We start from the raw sequence: 15753 nt of genomic DNA on the forward strand, positions 1-15753 counted from the left end.
TGTTAATACTCTTTAACCTTTATTTAACTGACAAATGTACAAAGAAAAGATTTCCAATGTTTTCACTGACCAACTTAAGTGTATTTTGTAAATATAAACAAATTTCGATTTTTATGGCTGCAACACACTCCAAAAAAGTTGAGACAGAAGCGAAATAAAAGTGAAAAGGTACATGCTTCTGAAATATTTTCTTTGTACTTTTGTCAGTTAAATAAAGGTTAAAGAGAATTAACAAATCAGATTCTTGATTTTATTGCATTTTACAAAGTGTCCCAACTTTCTGGAAATGGGGTTGAACAATAAAACATGGTAAACTAACTTCACTAACTTCATGTGGAATTTAAAATAGATAACCAGATGAAGGAATAGATTATACACTGATGAGCCAAAACATTATGACCAGTCACATCTAACAAGGCCACATATTAAGACCTGGGTAGATTAGATGGTAAACAATCAGTTCTCGAAAAAGTAGGATTTTAAGAAAACCCAAAATGGCTGGAACATTTTATAGATATAAGGAGCGTGTTCTTTTAAAACTGGACCAGTGAGTGGGAACTGAATGCTTGAGAGAAATATTAAAAGGTCTTTAATCGGTGAGGATAAATCCTGTCCATTCACTATAATACACTGTATTTATTCAACAATGTTCAATGTAACATTTAAAAGCATCTTCATTAAACTGTATAACTGTTGATTTACCTTTCTCTTCTGCACTTTGTCTCATTCATGTACACATGTACATGTTTTTCCTTATTTTTATCCATTTCTGGATGTTCTTGCTTATTAATAAATTTTCACCTTTTAATTATTACTGTATAGCCTTTGTTATCGTAGAAATTTTGTTAAAGTGTGTTAAAGTGATTTTAACTGCCAACCCATTCAAGTTAATTTTAACCTAGCAGTATAACAACTTGTAAATAGTAAAATAGCCCAGCATGTTGAGGTCAAACATTTAAAACAACCCAGCTGGGTCATCAAAATTACCCAAATTGGGTTGTTTTTAAGCCAGCATTTGAACAAAAAAAAATATGATTTACACTTCTGTTGTTAAACCATTTTTCAAGCAAAGGCATGATCATAAATATTTTTTTAAATTTTGTATATAATTGCCCTGAACAAAATAGCAGATGGACTGAATGAAAATTCACTCTCTGATGCTTATGGAACAGCAGAAATAGAGCAGTTACCCCTGTACACAAAGCAGCACTGCACTTATAAACATACTTTATTATAAACTTTATTCAGTATTATACAGAGGTATTAAGAAAACACCATTGAAACTTTTCTAAGGACAGTCATTTCCCACATTTATAACACTCCCTCCCAAATAATACTAAATAATAATAATAATAATAATAATAATAATAATAAAAAGCTTTATAAATGTACAGACATTCCATTTAATTTTGGGCAATGCTTCCTTCTGTGAATCTGTGTAGTTCTGGAACAGATGAATCTCTTGCCACATTGATGGCATTGATACGGCTTCTCTCCAGTGTGAATTCTCTCATGTCCTTGCAGGCTTCCTAACTGCTTGAAACTCTTTTCACAATATGAACACTTGTAAGGTTTTTCTCCAGTGTGGATCCTTTGGTGCACTTTTAACTGAGTGGCTGTAGTAAAGGCTTTACCACAATCGGAGCACAAATACTCTTTCACGCCCGTGTGTATTTTCTGATGATCTTTAAAACGTCCCAGCCACGAAAACGCTTTTCCACAAACAGAACACAAGTAAGGCTTTTCTTTTGTGTGAACTTTCATGTGGCCCTTGAGGTCCGATTCCTTAAAAAATTTCTTATCACACTGTTTACAATCAAATGGCTTTTCTCCAGCATGAATGAGCTTATGAACTCTGAGACTATTTGACCATTTGAAACTCTTTCCACACTGATCACATGTGAACGGCTTCTCTTCATTGTGAATTTGCATGTGACTACTAAGGTTTCCTTTATTTTTGAAACTCTTTCCACACTGAGGGCATGTGAATGGCTTCTCACCAGTGTGACATCTTGTGTGGATAATAAAGCTTGAATTACACGTGAAGCTCTTTCCACATTGAGGGCAGGTAAAAGACTTTTTGGCTCTGATCTGAATCCTGAATCTGACGTTTCTTCTGCATTTCATTCAGTTCTTCACTTTCCTCTTGCACTTTCATCAAGTCTAAAATGAAAATATAAATTTATTAGTTGTGATTTTCAAACACACTTCTATTTGTTCTATGCTATTTCTGGCTTCTATGAATCTTTAACAGCTGTCTACAATTCTGTTATATCTGTCAGAAAATTTGTTTCATTTATGTTTTTCAGCAGTAATTAATGAAGAATCAAGAACGGACACCAACCTATTTGTTCCTCGGTACCTTCATCTTTCACTCTGCATGCTTCTGAATTTCTCATATCATCATTGTCCCCTTTAATAATCTCCATTTTCACAACAGCTTTTAGTTGGGAATGGCTTGTATGAATGTGTGAGCAGTGATTGCTATGAGGTATTGAGGACCAGATCTGAAAAAAAAAAAAAAAAAAAAGATTACTCTATAGATTACTTCATACAATTAATTCCACTTCAACTTTATTCATTCAATGATTCAACAAGTGAAATGCATTTTAAATCTTAAAGGAACACGCCACTATTTTTTGAAAATAGGCTCATTTTCCAACTTCCCTAGAGTTAAACAGTTCATTACAGTACATTCAGCTGATCTCCGGGTCTGGCGGTAGCACTTTTAGCTGCAGCTTAGCATAGATCATTGAATCTGATTAGACCGTTAGCATCTCGCTCAAAAATGACCAAAGAGTTTTGATATTTTTCCTATTTAAAACTTGACTCTTTATGTAGTTACATTGTGTACTAAGACTGATGGAAAATGAAAAGTTGCGATTTTCTAGGGCGATATGGCTAGGAACTATACTCTCATTCCGGCGTAATAATCAAGGAACTTTGCTGCCGTACCATGGGTGCAGCAGGTGCAATGATATTACGCAGCGCCTGAAAATAGTCCCCAGCTAGGTAACTTCCAACATGACAGGCACTAAGTTTGTGCAGTTGCAAAGTTGCAGCCAGCAAATTGGGTAGTGGCTTCATTTACCTGTGTGCGATTTGCCATGGTTATGTGCGTTGTAAAGGACTGTGATAGTATGTCGAAGGTGTACTCTACCATCATGTTTCATAAAATTCCAACGAAAAACAAGGAACGAAAGAATTAATGGAACGTAGGGGTGCAACGGTTCTTGGTAAAAAAATTGAACCGTACCGTTCTCCACTTATGGTTCGGCACGCACTTGCACAGCGGTTCATCTCGAATGACGACACATCTATAGGCTAATATGGTTTGTGGAAAATAGCAACGTGGAAAACAGACAGACAGAGTTCAGGTAATGTATGTTTCAGTCGATGAATACGCATTCTGGATTCCCAATACGTTACAACAGCGATGATCAAAAAGCGTGGACAAAACAGTCACTCTTTGTAAACTTTGTTCAATGTGAGTGCTGAATGCTCTATGACCAGTCACTTACGCCGTCATCACCTGGGTGTTGGTAGTGCACGAGCCCAGGTGAGACCTGGACAGCACACATTGCTATCTGTGCTAACTAAACTCATTTAAGCCTTGCTAATTTAAACGTTCAAAAGCAAGACGTGAAAGAGAACTTGCGCATGCTATGAGAAGATTTGTGTGTGCACTCATCCGAAGCGCGCACACACTCATCTCAGACAGCGCGCAAATACTGAGTTCACTTTCAAGTGCGCTTAAACGGACAAATCGTGCATTATGTCTTAAAGGGAAAGAAGTCTATTACTACTGTCTGTGTTTTTAATGTTAATCATACAACAAATGACTAAGAAATCACTCACTGCTCTTGACTGATTAGCTTTTGTAACTTCAATAATGATTAATCTTTATTTAATTTATAAAGAGAAGATAATATGCAGTGTTATTTTATATTTTATTATTTTGTTCATTTTCTGTACCTGAAAACTACTGTTAGATACCTGAAAAACCTGAAAAGCACTGTTTATTTTATTTGAATATTTGCTCTATTGTATTGATTTGTGGTGTTGCTTGTAGTTAGATTATTTGTTTGTATTTTCTTTATCTTTATTTGACAACTGTCCTATTTTTACGGAACATAGCACATACCGAACAATTCCGAAACTGCGACCCTAAAACCGTGATACAAACCGAACCATGAGTAATCTGAACTGTTGCACCCCTAATGGAACGGCTGAATGGATTCGAAAATGGTAAAACTCAACTGTTTAACTCTAGGGGAGTTGGAAAATGAACCTATTTTCAAAAATAGTGGCGTGTTCCTTTAAATGAGACCACTCTGTCTGACACTGGATACAAAAAGAAGAGCTATTATTAAGTAATAGTAACCTAGGGGGTGTGCAATTTGCATCTTCTATGATAATATGGTAATTGTTGTTTTAACAAGGTGGAAGCTGACATTATCGAGTAAGTCACACACTTTGCAACAAACAAACAAAACATTCTTTGAGAGTCCTATTAGAATATAATAAAGTTAAAATGCCCTCAAAATTCAAGGTATGGGTGCAAAAATGCTCTTGAATGTGTTTTTGTCTATATAATATACTTTGTCACCATGAAATTAAAATGGATAATCTTATTTTTTTTTATAGAAAATTGCAGTATTTATCATAAATTATTTATTTGTGCACGTCATTATTTTTTAAATTAATCCCTATTGCAGCAACATCTCTTCTCTGATGATGTGTTTACTGGTGTGAGGGCGGGGCAACCTGTCACTCACATGAGATCGACCAATAGCAAACCACAAACTTCTAATAAATTCCCCATGGACAAAATCAAACCCCGAACTACATTTGTTTATGTTTGAGAAGCCTTTCTATTTATAAAGCATATCACGACATCCGCTTCATGCCAGCTTTAAGCAATATCACACAACTAACGATTTTTTCCTTAATATCCGCATGATTGAAAATGTGATACTGATTTTATACCATTGTCATCATGATACTAGAATTTTTAACTTTCATACGATACCTTTCTGATGAGGCATGATTTTTTTTTACAATAACTCATCTAAATGTTTGCTCACTCAATGTATGTGTTTTTTACAATGAGGTAATTTTGTTGCAATAGCTTTCACACAGCACAAACTTTGAATTGAATTAGTAAACAGTCAGTAATAAAATTTGAATAAATAAATTAGTTACAAACGATAGTAGTGTTGCACGATATACTAGTACTAGAAAGCACATTCAGAGATACACTGCCAAAAAATGATGCGTGGAAAAATGATTTGTTTAGATTTAGAGCATTTTAATACAAATAAGCACAAGTCAAGCTACAATACCAAACAGAACCACAGGGAAGTGGCAAAAGACCACTAAACTAGCTGCCTTGCCTTGACTGCATATTGCTACTATATACGGATCTATTACTAAACCTGACCCTCGCATACTCTTCTTCTGCCAGCATCCATTATAAAATATTCACAGGACACAAATTTTGACAACTACATGAATACAATGAAATGTGTTTATGCAAAAATACAATGTTATAGCGATCAGTGCCTTAATAATGGACTCAGACGAGCCTAATGTACGACTTCTTTATGTCACTGTAATCGTCATTTATAAAAACAGTTTGCTTAATCCACCCAAGAGATTTGCATATCATATGCTCATGCAGTGGTTGGGTGTTTTGACCCGCTGTCACAGGGTGATGAGAAAAGGCTTGGGCTGCTTCAATCATTGAAAAGGAAGAGGCCATGTTTTGAAGCCAAATACACACACAAATGATTAATTTACTGAAATCTGGATGTGAATCACTATTCTCTCCGCCATTTCTAATGTAATCGACAGGGTTTTCTCTGCATTAGCGCTATTTTAATCTGACTGCTTGAATGCATAGTTACTGGATCCTGGCTTGGACTGAAAACTTTCCAGGAGTTTACCAGTTTAAAATCATCTGATTGCAGAAGAGCGGAAACATAACGTCTATTGTCTAACAACTTGCTTATTTTCACTTTTTAAAGTATTATTTCTGCTATAATGTATTGTTTAAAATTATCAATCATTAATTACATTTTTTAACCACACTGCACACCTCCCCTGACCAGTGGTGTAAAGTATTTGAGTAAATGTAATTAGTTACTGTACTTAAGTATCTTTTTGGCTTCTTTGTAGTTGTACTGAGTATCAAAGATATTAGCAACTTTTACTCTCTACTTGACTACATTTTAACAAGTAAATGTACTTTTTACTCCAATACATTTGTAATGAGTAATGCAATTACACATTACATTTTGCATGGCACCTAACTATTTCTGTTTGTTACTGCTATGAAGAAGCAATATTGCCATCTAAGGGCACCGAAGGTACTATTGGTGATGAGGCCGAAACCAGCACATCCAGTGCAAGTAGACTTTGACTACTTAATTTTACTTTTACTTATTTTATTTATTCGCTGTATTAACAAGACCTTTATGAAGGATATTGGTTTACTTATGGCCTTTCTGTGCACTTGAGCTCAACTGAGACTTGAGAGTTTGTAGACGTTTAAAAGGTTGTTGTGTCGACCTTGATTTATTGCATTATTGAGGTGTTAAGTTTTAATTTGATATTATAAAATAAACATGATTTCTCATCTTACAAATCAATTGTTTCTTATTTTTAGTCTCTTAGGTGTCGAGGACTAGTGCATCTTTGAGCCTACATTCAGCATGAGTAAAATACTTAAGTACTGTTAAAATCAGATACTCCAAGACTTTTACACAAGTCGTATTAGAATTGGTGACTTGTAACGGAGTCATTTTCACTGTAAAGCATCTGTACTTTTACTCAAGTATGGTTTTCATGTACTCTTTGCACCTCTGCCCTGACATGCTCTGGCGCCCCCTGGGGAGGCTAAGTGTTACATTATATGATCATGCTCTTATTCATGCAAATGCTTTTAAATCATTCAAGCGCCACAAGACAAATGAGAATGCGCTGACTGTGAATTAGAGGTCTTCTCGGGTCCTAAAATCTGTACCCGACCCGAATCACTTCTTACCCGAACCCAACGTGCACAAATTTTTGTTTTAAAAGAAAAACCCGACCTGAGACAGACCCGATGAAATTAGACCCGAGTCTGACCCGATGGCTTTTATTTTTGAAACCAACTGGACCCGAACTTAAACAGCATTGACGTGTGCACAGCCTGCAGCCCCGCAGTCAGTCAGGAAAAATCCCGCTGTTCTGCTGACTGATTTGGCCGCTACTCCATTAATTTCAATTATTTATTTACTTATTTATTATTACTTTATATTATTGCCTGCCCAATGGATTCAGGTTATTTCTGAGCTTTCAATTGTGACCAGTGGATTTGGATTTGCCATATAGTGTTGTCTGCAATGCTATTTAGCCTACCTCATCTCCGGCAAAGGGTTCCTGTACACAAAAAAGTAAAGTCCTGCATGAACACACAGCGTAATGAAGCAAGTGGCTTTTCCTGATGGATCTCATAGCTATAAGATGGATTTCTGTGTGTGAGGCTACAAACGTTTGTTCCCTTTCTAGGCGTGTTTCTCAAAAATGCACTTAACAGTAACACACAAGTAACACGAACACGCAAGTACGTGCTAAAGTGCTGAAATGCTGATATCACTCTGTAACCTCATTATGTCCTATAACTTTTGGCGTAATGTTATTTACATGACCATAAGATGATTAGCCTATAGTTTATTTTAATCCATGTTGACGGCGCTTGTTGAAACGGTAGGCAAAAATGTGGAGCAACCGACATAGTTTAAAAGAATCTATGTCTTCTCTGGTCCATTCGGAAAAAGCACATTTAAATTACCTGAGAACCAAGGCCACTAATACTGAACCTGACCCGTGTCCAGGTCTTAAAGTCACAGCAGCTTAATAAACCAGTTGCTGTGATATCTGTCATTGATGTTAATCAAAGAACAAAGATAACAGAGAAAATTGTAGCTTTAATGAGGATTAATCTATATTTAATTATAATTTAAGCAGAGAAGACTATAAAGTGTTTGATAACTTTATTCAATTTGTCAGACTCAGACTAGTAACTTAAAGGTTGTGGGTTTGATTCTCAATATCGGCAGGAAATAACTGAGGTGCCCTAGAGCAAGGCACCTAACCCCCAATCTCTCCCCAAGCGCCACAGCAAAATGGCAGCCCACTGCTCCGGGTGTGTGTGTTCACTACTCACTACTCCTAATGTGTGTGCACTAACTTGGATGGGTTACGTGCAGAGGACAAATTCCAGGTATGGGTGCCATACCTGGCTTTCACTTGTCACTTTCAATTTCTGTATACCTGTCAGACAGGTAGGAAGGCCACAGGTAAATATGACATTTATTATAATGCGTTTATGTGAAGATTGTTTTAAGTTCACCTAAAGGTAAGCGATATTTGAAATACGCTGTTTGGAAGCAAACAACAACAAACGAGTTGCCAATCAGCATTAGGAGGTGTATGACGGTCGAGGAGAAAGAAGAGAACAAGCAAGAGCCGGATTTGAAGAAAGACTGCAGAAAGAGACAATACAAAAGAGAAAAGCACAGAAGAACATCAGTGGAATGAAGGGTTATGACTGGGCAAGAGCTTTAGGACCCGTGTTAACATGAGAAAAGCTTTCCAGCGCTGGAGAAAGCTAAGCGAGAAGGCTTGAAAACAGACGCAGAGAATCGTGAATCATTTTCGTGATTCATTATTTTGTTGTGCATCAGCTGTGATATACAGACATCCACTCTTGGATTGCATGTGTAACATAGGCCAGCTAGTGAGAGTTTTGCAGGCAAACCTATCTCAAGAGGCGTACTGACGACTGCTTGAGAATGCGGTGTTTAGCGTCATTGTTAGTGCACTCGGCGAGCAGAGTTCGAGTTATACTGCAATGTTGAATGTCTATAATTAATGTTAAAAAAAAAAAAAAAAAAAATCAATTTCATAGAGACATCAGTATTAGTATCAGTGATGCTAGCCTTCATTCAAAAAAAAAAAAAAGATGCCATTAAAAATTTAAAATATACTGTATTTAAAGCTGCAGTCCGTAATTTTTTTTGGGTTAAAAAATAATCCAAAATCAATTTGAGCAAGTACATAACCAGCCATTGTTCAAAACTATCTCCTTATCTTAGTCCGATTCACAATGGTAAGCTTGTAATAATGTTTTCTAATAAGAGCGGTACTGGTGGGTTTTTTCACGGGAAATTCGAGCATGCAGCCGTTCGTCTTTGCGTCATTACGTCACATCTGTTTACATAAAGAAGGAGTCCCAGCTAGTAGGCTATATGGCATGTGAGGATGCTGCAGGTGGTGGATCATTTATAGCCTTTTTTCACAGCAGCTGCAATAATTAAACTTATCATTTTGATGGCGGATTGTAATCCAGAAAGGTCCAAATGACAATCATCAGTGACAACTGGAGATTCACCCGTAGTCAAAAGCAAAAGACTTCAGGCTGCGGAGTGGCTACGGAAATTGAAATCTACAGGTAACGCTAATACACACTAATTACACAGTCAAGCAATGCTGATGTTGTTAACATTAACAATTTGAGAACAAATCATAACAATAATAATAATTTGCACTGTTTGACGTGATCTGAGCTAAGCGATCGTTAGATTTAATCACCATTGGCAGCGTAATTTATTGTAATGCTTTTTTTCCTCAGTTGGTCAGAACAAAAGTGGCAGACATGTTACTTAGCCTACTTGTTCAGATGACATTTTCCAGTGAAAATTCTTATTTTGGTCATATTTCCAAGACGTAGAATCTGTGATTCTTAAGTACAGTAACCACACCAATGTGGTGACTGACAGCAAACATTAGATTCATCCATGCTGAGGAGCAGTGCCGATGCACAACTCACATAAAGATAATTCTGCAAATAACTGCAATTGCAGATTTCAAACAAAGAGGCAAAACTTATGGACTGCAGCTTTAAGTTGTTTCTACATTTATTTGGAGAGTAACTGTGAAATTATTACAATATAAAAATATTCTATGACTTTTTTAAGTATAAATAGTGTGAGTAGTTCATTCACACAGAAAATTCCAAAAAGAAAAAGTGCACTTTAAATACCCGGATGATGCACTAAATTAACAGAAAAAAAAATGTTGGACACTTCATGCACTCAACTGTTGAAGTTTTAATTACGTTGTGGAGGGGGAGGGGGGATCAGACTCCAATGTTGAATGACAAAATAAACTTATAAAATTCATACACTACATGGATGAGTACATAGTGCATATGTACATACAGTAGTGTAAGAGCACAGTGTATAATGTGTCATTTGGGATGCAACCATTGTCTTTTGCTATTTTGAAGCACACTTTCTATATTCATCTTAAATTGTTATAATGTATTCATATATTAATAAACTATTTAAAACAATTATATATAATAAATAAATTTTGAATAGAAAAAAATGAAAGATACTTTTAAAATTAAACTATCAACGCCAGTAGGTGGCAGCAAATAATGGACTTAATAAGTGAGTCATTGGAGTCAATCTTTCAAACAGTTTGTTCAAAACGCTTATTCATTTGCGAACGAAGCAAATGACAGGTCTTTATGAATGGGTCATTGAATCACTTTATCAAACGATTTGTTCAAAATTGTAGATTCATTCAGAAACCACCACTGTGTGTTGCTAAGAAACGTTCTACTCCGCCCAGATAGCAAATGACATCTGGCCCAGTTGTGGCCCACATCTCTCACATTCTTCTGGCCCACATACCGCATGGAATGACGGCAATGACTTAACCTGAGTATGGCTGGCAATAGCACACATATCCGGGCCTCATCAGGGCCAACTATGGCACATATGGCCTAGTTCTAGCAGCGGAAAAGGTCACATGGGCCACATCTGGGCCATACACAGCAAGCCACAACTCACACTAAAACCGGCTTGATGTGTGTGGGTCAGATACGGCCCATAGGACCTTTACCACTGCCAGAACTGAGCCATATGTGCCATAGTTGGCCCTGATGAGGCCCGGATATGTATGTTGTCTGTTTGGAGCTATTTTTGTTGGTGAAACAGAAAATATTTTTTTTCTTATATTAACTTATTTAGTGAACTGTTGCAGAAAATCAGAATCACATTTGCCTGTATCGCGATTCATTGTACAGACTACTAGTGTTTTGAACACGAGGTGCAAGCAAATGTGATGCATGCCACGGTGCATCACGTCAGTTTCTCATATGACTTACATTATCGCTCAGAACTAAAAACTAGGGGGACAACGTAAAAGAATTACTACGAAAAACATTTTGTCATGGAGATGCAATAAGTTTCAACATTTCTAAAACAAAATAAAAAGACATTTTACATATTGATTTAATACCCTTTCTTGGGCCAAAGCAGTCATCCATGCTGTAGTTTGCCATGCATGCTGTAGTTTGCCGTGCCCACCCCTTGCAAATACTGCATCAAAATTATTAGTTTGCAAGAATAAATATTATCAAGGTTGTACCTACATTCATTCGCTGCAAACATTTGAGCTACTGCAACCGCCGACACAAGACAGCGTCACTACGGCTGTGCCCGAAATCGCCCCCTATACCCTTAAATAGGGCACTATTTGAGGGGACAGCCATTTGTAGTGGTGTCCGAAACCATAGTGGACGATGTTGAGTGCACTCATTCAGTCCCACAATGCACTGCAATAACGAGTGTACAGGTGCTGGTCATATAATTAGAATATCATCAAAAAGTTGATTTATTTCACTAATTCCATTCAAAAAGTGAAACTTGTATATTATATTCATTCATTACACACAGACTGATATATTTCAAATGTTTATTTCTTTTAATTTTGATGATTATAACTGACAACTAAGGAAAATCCCAAATTCAGTATCTCAGAAAATTAGAATATTGTGAAAAGGTTCAATATTGAAGACACCTGGTGCCACACTCTAATCAGCTAATTAACTCAAAACACCTGCAAAGGCCTTTAAATTGTCTCTAAGTCTAGTTCTGTAGGCTACACAATTATGAAGACTGCTGACTTGACAGTTGTCCAAAAGACGACCATTGACACCTTGCACAAGGAGGGCAAGACACAAAAGGTCATTGCAAAAGAGGCTGGCTGTTCACAGAGCTCTGTGTCCAAGCACATTAATAGAGAGGCGAAGGGAAGGAAAAGAGTGTGGTAGAAAAAAGTGTACAAGCAATGGGAATAACCGCACCCTGGAGAGGATTGTGAAACAAAACCCATTCAAAAATGTGGGGGAGATTCACAAAGAGTGGACTGCAGCTGGAGTCAGTGCTTCAAGAACCACTACGCACAGACGTATGCAAGACATGGGTTTCAGCTGTCGCATTCCTTGTGTCAAGCCACTCTTGAACAACAGACAGCGTCAGAAGCGTCTCGCCTGGGCTAAAGACAAAAAGGACTGGATTGCTGCTGAGTGGACCAAAGTTATGTTCCCTGATGAAAGTAAATTTTGCATTTCCTTTGGAAATCAGGGTCCCAGAGTCTGGAAGAAGAGAGGAGAGGCACACAATCCACGTTGCTTGAGGTCCAGTGTAAAGTTTCCACAGTCAGTGATGGTTTGGGGTGCCATGTCATCTGCTGGTGTTGGTCCACTGTGTTTTCTGAGGTCCAAGGTCAACGCAGCCGTATACCAGGAAGTTTTAGAGCACTTCATGCTTCCTGCTGCTGACCAATTTTATGGAGATGCAGATTTCATTTTCCAACAGGACTTGGCACCTGCACACAGTGCCAAAGCTACCAGTACCTGGTTTAAGGACCATGGTATCCCTGTTCTTAATTGGCCAGCAAACTCGCCTGACCTTAACCCCATAGAAAATCTATGGGGTATTGTGAAGAGGAAGATGCGATATGCCAGACCCAACAATGCAGAAGAGCTGAAGGCCACTATCAGAGCAACCTGGGCTCTTATAACACCTGAGCAGTGCCACAGACTGATCGACTCCATGCCACGCCGCATTGCTGCAGTAATTCAGGCAAAAGGAGCCCCAACTAAGTATTGAGTGCTGTACATGCTCATACTTTTCATGTTCATACTTTTCAGTTGGCCAAGATTTCTAAAAATCCTTTCTTTGTATTGGTCTTAAGTAATATTCTAATTTTCTGAGATACTGAATTTGGGATTTTCCTTAGTTGTCAGTTATAATCATCAAAATTAAAAGAAATAAACATTTGAAATATATCAGTCTGTGTGTAATGAATGAATATAACATACAAGTTTCATTTTTTGAATAGAATTAGTGAAATAAATCAACTTTTTGATGATATTCTAATTATATGACCAGCACCTGTACAACCGATGCACGCTCATGCACGCGTGCTGAATGAATTCCCGCGTCTCGCCAGGAGATGGCGCCCGCAGCTGAATCAATCATCCATTCATTTTCCAAACCGCGCTGGTCCAGTATAATATCATACAGGTATAATTTCCTTTTTAATTGATCATTAAATCGTTTAATTAAGGTTTGTACATGCTAGTTTAGTCAGAGTTTAACATAAATATTCATTACTACTGGAGCTGCCAGTTTACTAAATTTCAAATGATTATTAAACAGCAAGCACAAACTATGCGAAATCGGCAGCCCTTCCGGCGCACTCAGTGTCCAAATTCACTCACTCGTTTCATTCACTCCTTCAAGTGGACTATGTTAGTGGAGTAATGTAGGGAATAGTGAATGAGGGTATAGGGGGCGATTTCGAACACAGGATACATCACAGAGAATACTTCTCTCACGTGTCACGTGTCAGAACATTGCGCTCTCTGCTGTTTGAGAGCAATTGTAAACTATCTGTTCTTCATTGAACAAAAATATTTTAGCATGTACCGTTATCTTAATCTAAAAATTGTTACAGGTGCTTGTGGGGGAACTGTAGTATCCCTACAGAACTAAAGAACATGCTGTATGGAGATAGAGCAGGTAGGCTATTGTTTTGTTTAATTACGGTTATAATTTACAAACGTCTGTCGGTGTTTGTCTGTGGAGTATGAAATGACCATAAAAGTTCGTCACCTATACGGTGTAATAAATGTGCGTTTATACGGTGAGCGTTTTCGGGATAAAACTAGCGACATAGTTTCTGTGAATGCAGTCAGAGATAATGGTAAATTTAGCCACATTAGTCTTACAGCATTCTAACAAGCTCATTCATAAAGGAAATTTGGAAACATTCACAAAATATGAAGTGCCATACTTACTTGTTCTGGATATGAAGTTAGAGCACGAAGCGTTGGTACTGACCCTTCTTTCAGACATAACTTTTTTGCAAATCCAGCGTTGAACTGACCTTTGTTTGTGAAGCAGTCCGGCGTAAAATGATTTGCGCAAATATATAACACTTTACTGACTTTCTCTGGCACATTTCCTTCATAAATGAAATTCATCCACTGCATCCTCAGTTGCTCGGATGCCTGGAGTCTATGGAGACTCTTATGTTCGTCAGTACATCCAATAACAGAACATTTGTAATGTTTTTTTGGCACAGACATTGTATCTGCTGCTTCAGCGAGGAAACAGAAATGGCGGACTGTCACGGCTTATGGCAAGCCGTTTTAGCATACCGCTGGCTGTAATAGTCATAATTTAGTTTTGACTAGTCAAAATTCCAATATATATTCTACAATTTTGACTCGTCGTAATTGGAATTAAGATGTCTACAATGTGATTATGACTAATCACATATGCACTATATATATCTACAATGTTATTTTGACTAGTCATAGGCTATTCTTCCATTGACTTCCAATTTGAAAATATATTCTGATATCTACAGATAAGTTTTAACTAGTTGAAATTGTAATTAATAATTGATTTTTGTACTAGGCATAATTCTAATTAGAGATCTCAAATTACAATCTAACTAGTGATAATTAAATTAGAGATATCTCTTACTGAATTACCACTATTAAAAATTATACCAGATATCTCTGTTTGACTAGTCATAATCAAATTTAAGATATCTTTAATTCATCATCTTTAAAGATATCCAAAATACATTTGTAGATATCTGAAAGTAATTTACTACTGGTCAAATTACAATTGTAGATATCTTGAATTGGAAATTTTCGTAGTCAATTCTCATTTAGAGTAATCTGCAATTTAGTTATGGATATGTCAATCAGATTTTTCAATACGCTGGCCCTCATCAATGAACACAGCAGAATATCACCATCACGGATCTCTTTTTATAATACAATACAATACTCCCACCTTGTGGTTTATTACCTTATGACACGAGTAAACCTGCATCAACACAGAAGGCACAATACATACATAACGTAACGTAGTAATCAATGTCATCAATGCCAGTTAAACTTTTATTAACTTGTAATCTTTTTAAAATCAGCCTTCACCTTTTTTGACTGGGTCTGCCTTGATTCTGAAGCATTATTCTTGTCCATCACACATTTATTGGTGCTGTTTTTCACGTTTTTGGTGTATAATTCCATTGTTCTTCACTCATGTCTTTTTAAAATATATAATAAATAAATTCAGACAAGCAGTTTGTGGTTCTCTGTCTTTACTGAACATTACACTCCAGTTGGTCTGTTTTGCAACATGATTCAATTAAAATCACAGTGCTATATAGGCTAAATGCATGCTGGAGACCTTTTACTATATGAATGCATCCAGATATCATTTAATAATTCTTAATTAATTTATCCAGTAGCTTTTCTCTCAGTGACAACAAAAGCAGAATACCTACTCAGTTACTAATGTAACCTCGGTTCCCTTAGATACGGAA

The 15753-nt window shown here is 36.9% G+C and overlaps 1 pseudogene; it reads right to left on the minus strand.

Moving 5' to 3' along the window:
* Positions 1–1403: 1403 nt before the first annotated feature.
* On the minus strand, positions 1404–15483 carry LOC127501116 (gastrula zinc finger protein XlCGF7.1-like; annotated as a pseudogene).
* Positions 15484–15753: the final 270 nt, after the last annotated feature.

Source organism: Ctenopharyngodon idella, chromosome 2 (genome assembly GCF_019924925.1).
Source record: "Ctenopharyngodon idella isolate HZGC_01 chromosome 2, HZGC01, whole genome shotgun sequence".
Classification (NCBI taxonomy): Eukaryota; Metazoa; Chordata; class Actinopteri; order Cypriniformes; family Xenocyprididae; genus Ctenopharyngodon; species Ctenopharyngodon idella.